The 5,895-nt window shown below is 35.8% G+C and overlaps 1 long non-coding RNA gene across 3 annotated transcripts; it reads left to right on the top strand.

Annotated features, from left to right (window-relative positions):
* The first annotated feature begins 740 nt into the window (after positions 1 to 740).
* Positions 741 to 5,012, top strand: LOC127161906 (uncharacterized). Of its 3 annotated transcripts, XR_007827212.1 has the most exons (7): positions 741 to 1,357; positions 1,959 to 1,991; positions 2,086 to 2,161; positions 2,269 to 2,376; positions 2,466 to 2,608; positions 4,664 to 4,732; positions 4,938 to 5,012. It is a non-coding gene; the product is annotated as an uncharacterized LOC127161906 (long non-coding RNA). The 3 variants fall into 3 exon arrangements; XR_007827211.1 differs by having other exon boundaries at positions 2,086 to 2,376; XR_007827213.1 differs by lacking the exon at positions 4,664 to 4,732 and having other exon boundaries at positions 2,086 to 2,376; positions 4,938 to 4,959.
* The last annotated feature ends 883 nt before the right edge of the window (positions 5,013 to 5,895 follow it).

The raw sequence follows: 5,895 nt of genomic DNA, 5'->3' as shown, positions 1-5,895 counted from the left end.
ACATATTTACATCATCTAAACATTTAACGTTTACTTAATTTGAAATTATAACATTTCATTCTGTTCTGTGTGATTTCTGTTGCCAGCTCGTTTTCAAAAATAGGTCTACAAAATGTTATCATGACTACACGTTAAACTTACGTTTTGGTAATTCGGGGGAAAATCGGACGTTCATTGGCTCTCGCCTGCATTCGTCACAGATTACGACATGCCGTGTTTCTGGTGAGATGTGTTGGAATGACGCGCGGGCGCCTTCGAGGAGTGGATCAAGACAATAATCTGGATAATATTTTCAGTGATTAACAATTTAAATTCTGCTCCCCAGCAAACACAGTACGTTGTGACGACGTCGTCAGTTCGTCGTCCTTTGGTCAGCGCGACATTACTTTATGGCGACGTTGTGAGGACGTCGTGGTAAAGTTCCATTTTTTAGAATATTGGCTAACGTTCCAGAAACGTCGTGGGCACGTCCTCAACAGACGTCGCTAGTTAGTCCCATGGGGAACGTTGTGGCTACGTGTTCCCTTGGTCTCTATAGTATAGGTCTACCAGTATTTTATTTACAATTTATTTACAATTGTTAAATATAAATTGCTTACAATTTAAAATGTTAGATATTTATTCGTCAAGACTGACATTCCATTTATACATGCTAGAGAGATATTCAAGGCTTTAGAATGTTGGTGACGTTCCAGAAACGTCGTGGGCTCGTCCTCTACAGACGCTGCTAATTGGTCCCATGGGGAACGTTGTAGGGACGTGATCCCATGGTCTCTACCCAGCATACACAGTATGTTGTGAGGACGTCGCCAGTTGGTCGTCATTTGGTCAGCGTGACATTACTTGACAACGTCGTGAGGACGTCGTGGTAACGTTCCATTTCCAGAATTTTGACTAAGGTCCCAGAAACGTCCTGTGCACGTTCTCAAAAGACGTCCCTAGTTAGTCGCATGGGAACGTTGTAGCGACGTGGTCAGCTGGTCTCCAGATAACTTTTCATATTATTGCATTACATGTATTTGGCCTATCTTTTTAAGGTGTATACCATTTGGATAGCCTATAATAAGGGAAATATACTGAATTAATCAAGCATTTTTGAGTTGTTATAGAAATATAATAATTATGCCGTCATTTAAAATGTATATATTTGTCATCAAGTTCATGACAAAACAAAACCAAATAGTTTGTTAGCGAATAGCAATAATTTATGCTTGTGAATGACAGAAGAAATTTATTGAAAAACGGCATGGGACAAGTGAACATTTAAACCAGCGCACGTCACTTTTTGAGTGCTGCGTAAGTGCGCGTGCCCGTCACTTTAACGGTCAACTTCCAGCAGATGGACCCGAAGGAAAAGGTAAGCGCTATAAATCTATTTTTATTCATCGTTTTGCTGATATAACGTTAGATATCATGTAAGAAGAGTAGTGTTTTGTATTTTTGTAGGTTTTCTATATTAATTTCGTAAATAAACGCCATGTTTGGTTCGCTTATGTCGCGGTCTGAGGTAACGTTAACTGCTAAAATCATGAGATAAAATTGTATTCCTTCTTTTTAGTTTAGTTTGAAATGTAACACAATAAACAAAAAAAAAAAAAAAAAAAAAACTTCAACCGCTTTATGTTGCTCATGCTAGCCATTTTGTAAGCTTGAATATAAACTACTGTTTAAACGTTTAATTAGACAGATGCTAACGAAATTACCTTCAGTGTATGTGGGAACAATAATTTCCGCATTTCCCCTCGAGCAACAGACCTGCAAATTGTGTAATTTGCTCACTATTGGTGTTAAAGGTGTTTTTTACATGCTTGCTTTTTATGCTAATTAACCTTACCTTTTTTATGCTAGTTAACGTTACCTTTCATTCACAAATGGATCTGATACGTTCATTTTAACAAATCTTTTAATAAACAAGTGGTTACTTTTCTTTTAATAAACAAGTGATTAATTTTCTTTAGGTCCTGACTGCCAATAAACCAGGCAATGATTCAGTGAGTTGCTTATTAGAAAAGATGCCCAATTTCTTACTACCTAGTAGACTCAATATTTTATTCATTGTTGTAAAACTAACATACTTTTTGTCAGCAGGTGGAGAGATAGTCTGGGCAGCACCAAGCTGACAACTATTATGATTATAAGTAGGGATGATTATCGAGAACAGGTACTGATTTGGCTCCTGACTTGTTCAGTACTGAATAACTGATATAAGCCACAGGACCAGCAATGCTGCTGTTGGTGTTTTTGTATTGTTGATTCTTTCCTCTTTAGAAATAACTGCATATCATCCAAACCATCTCCAAATGAATGGCTGCAAGGATCCAGGATCAAGAGATAATCCATCATGAAAACTGTTTCATAGGAATCAGCGAATCCTGGGTGACAAACTAAACCTCATTGTTTCAGTGACACTCAGGCACAGCTATAGATTTAAATTGATTTTAGTGGCTTATATGTTTATATTTCAGGCCTGCCTGACCATTCTGTTGCCCTGGATGTGAAGCCACGCTGGAACTGCATTTCTCATGGTTGAAAGAGTTGCGCATCAATATCCAGACATACAAGAAGCCTTCCTGGACCCACACGACAAAATGCTTAGGAGGAGAGGCAGGTAATCCACAGGGTTGGATTTCACAATTTACTCATAACTAGATAGATATCACTGAAAGGAAAAGTCTACTTCCAGATCAAAAATTAGGGGTGCACCGATACTGGTATGTGGTACTGTACGAGCTTGACGAGTTAATATCGTTTTCTCACAGACATTACTCAGAAGTTTGTAGTTCTGTCAGATATGTCAAAAACAAGTAAGTAAAACAATGCGCAAGTTATCTAAAGATAGGGAAAGAGAGGGGGCGCGGGAGCGCAATTCTGTTGCGTGATCTTTAATGATGTTTGCTCACTTAGCACAGACATAATTTGGATTAAAACTAATTCGGAAATATAAAATTTATAGGGGCATTCACTATAAAGCATACACAATTTTATTGGCGAAAATATCACTGTTAGGAGATTTATAACAAGTAGTTTCCTGCATTATTACAACAAAACGCATGATTACAGTAGCTGCTGCAATGGAGCAGCTCTTCTGCTAATAAATTAAAGATGACGTACCATAGAGCAAAACATGAACAGTGAAAGTAACGAAAACTTAGGTGTAAATGTTAAGCAAAAACTAAGTGTAGATATAACTGAAAGATATACAGTCAAATCAAAAATTATTCAGACACTAGTATAATTTTTATTTATTTATTTTTTTTAATTAATGTGCAGGACACTATAGTTCAGTTATGTAAATAAGCAAAATAAAGTAAAAAGTAAAAGTGTGACATATTATACCCCCAAAAAATTTCATACAGTTAAATTGATCACTTGGGATCAAAAATGATAAGTTCCATTTTGCAGAGAAATGTTGTCTGATAGTGTGAAAAAAGATGTCTGAATAAATTTTGGTTTGACTGTATCTATTTGATAAATGAAGTTAACCAACTAACATTTTACATATTCTTTTAGTTTCTGTACCCAGTATTTTATAAATTTACCGGTAAATTAAAAAACATTGATATCGGTACTCAGAATCGGCAAGTACCAAAAATAAAACCATCGGTATCGGTCGAGTACTGAAAAAAAGTGGTATAGGTGCATCCCTAGTAGTCACCCCCATGTCATCCAAGATGTTCATGTCTTTCTTACTTCAGTCATAAAAAAAATTATGTTTTTTGAGGATTCAATTCAGCATTTAGTAGACTTCTATGGTGCCCCAAGTTTGTTAACGATCCCAGATATGGTTGTAAACAACCTCGGCCAAGGAAAAAGTGTCCTATCTAGTGAAATGATCAGTTATTTTCATAAAAATAATACAGTTTATATACTTATTAATGTCAAATGCTTGTCTTGTCTTGCTCTGCCTAAACTCTTTTTTTGGTACATGACAGTTAGTGTATGTCAAAAAACTCCCATCCTGTGTTCTCCCTCAACTTCAAAATCGTCCTATATCGCTGTTTTACCTTTTTTGTTATGGGTATTTGATCTTCTTTGCTTGTTCACTTTGCAAAGACTGGGTCATAATTTCAAAAAACATAATTTCTTATGACACTCCTTACAAATATGTATACAAACACATATACCTCAGGATGACTATTCTCCTTTAAGTATAGTACATGCATTGTACATGTATTGTATTGCACCTCCCGAGCTCCTGGTCATTTTTAAACATGTTTAAAAAAAAAAATGTAGTTGGCCTGAATTTGACCATTGTAAAGACTCTCTCCTAGGGCTGCACGATAAATCGCATGCGATTGTCAGGCACGTTAGTCAATAAAGCTGGTTCTTTGATTAGTAGTAAATCTCCATCACATGCATTCAGCTGGAGCGGCAATTAATACACAGAGTCGTAAATGACTGACAAGCTACGCAGAATCACGCTCATAATCAAATGCGATTCATCTGCGATTATGAGCACAATTTTGCGTAGCTTGTGAGTGATTTACGACTCCATGTATAAATTGCCGTTCCAGCTGAATGCACGTGATGGAAATTTACTTCTAATCAAAGAACTGGCTTTACTGGCTATACACGCATGATAATTACATGTAATTTATCGTGCAGCCCTACTCTCCTCTATGCCTAAATCATACACAAAATCATTTTGCTGTGTTTTCCACAGGATTTTTTTGAGACTATGGAGGATGGCTGGACCTTGGTCTGCCTGGGGGATCTGGGGCCATGGCCTTGTGTAAGCAGAATCTTAAGAGTTTTGTAAATAGGTTTTAAACTAAATATCCTAGCTAGGACACATAGTAATAAGATAAAATTATCTGTGAATAAGGCCCCAGATTCTGCCTTTCCTTTAGAAGCTGGAGAACCACTTAAGTTTTCAAAAGGAACCTTGATAGTTTGGGGTGACTTATCCAAATTCTCTGTTATTTTTTTTTGTGTAGATTCAAAGGAAAGGTGAAAAATGAAGTCTGGGAACCACTGAAGAAGGCAGCAGTGAGGGACGGAAGTAATCATCAGAACGTAAGTTCTTTGAGAATGTGTGCATTGTTTATTACAAGATGTGTTTTCATTTAAATGTAGTAATGCATACTGTTGGTCAAACTTTGAAATTAATCTTAAAATGTAAATCATTTCTGTGATCAAAGCTGAATTTTCAGCATCATTACTCCAGTTGTAAGTGTTCAAAATCATTGTAATATACTGATTTGCTGCTTAAGAAACATTTCTGATTATTATTGGTGTTGTTGAAAACAGTTGTGCTGCCTAAATTTTTTTTGTGTACACTACAGTTCAAAAGGTTGGAGTCACTAAGATTTTCTTTTCATTGGGAAGACTTTAATAGCAAGGATGCATTTAATTGATCAAAAGTGATAGTAAATACATTTATAATGTTACAAAAGATTTAAAAAAAAAAAAAAAGATAAGCTTTTTTGTTTTGTTTTGTTTGTTTTTGTATTAATAAAATAATTCTGAAAAACCACAATTTACACAGAAATATTAAGTAGCACAACTGTTTTCAACATTGATAATCAGAAATCTTTCTTGAGCATCAATTCATCATATGAGTGATCATGTGACACTGAAGACTGGAGTTAAGGCTACTGAAAAATTCACCTTTGCCTCACAGGAATGAAATACATTTTAACTTGTATTTGAAAAACAATAGAAAACATTTTAAGTTAAAAATAATATTTCACAATATTACAGTTTTGTACTGTAAGTTTGATGAAATAGACTTGAATAGACTTCTATCGAAAAACATTGAAACACAAAGACTGCAGTTTTTTGACTGATTGTGTACATACATTAGCAACATTAACAGGGTGATACTCGCTTTCAGGTGCCAGAGAACGATATTGGCAGTACAGGCTCAGGCTGGGGTACTTGGGTACTATGGTC

Source organism: Labeo rohita, unplaced genomic scaffold (genome assembly GCF_022985175.1).
Source record: "Labeo rohita strain BAU-BD-2019 unplaced genomic scaffold, IGBB_LRoh.1.0 scaffold_77, whole genome shotgun sequence".
NCBI lineage: Eukaryota > Metazoa > Chordata > Actinopteri > Cypriniformes > Cyprinidae > Labeo > Labeo rohita.
Note: the sequence above shows the minus strand (reverse complement) of the source record. Positions and strands in the feature narration are given on the sequence as shown.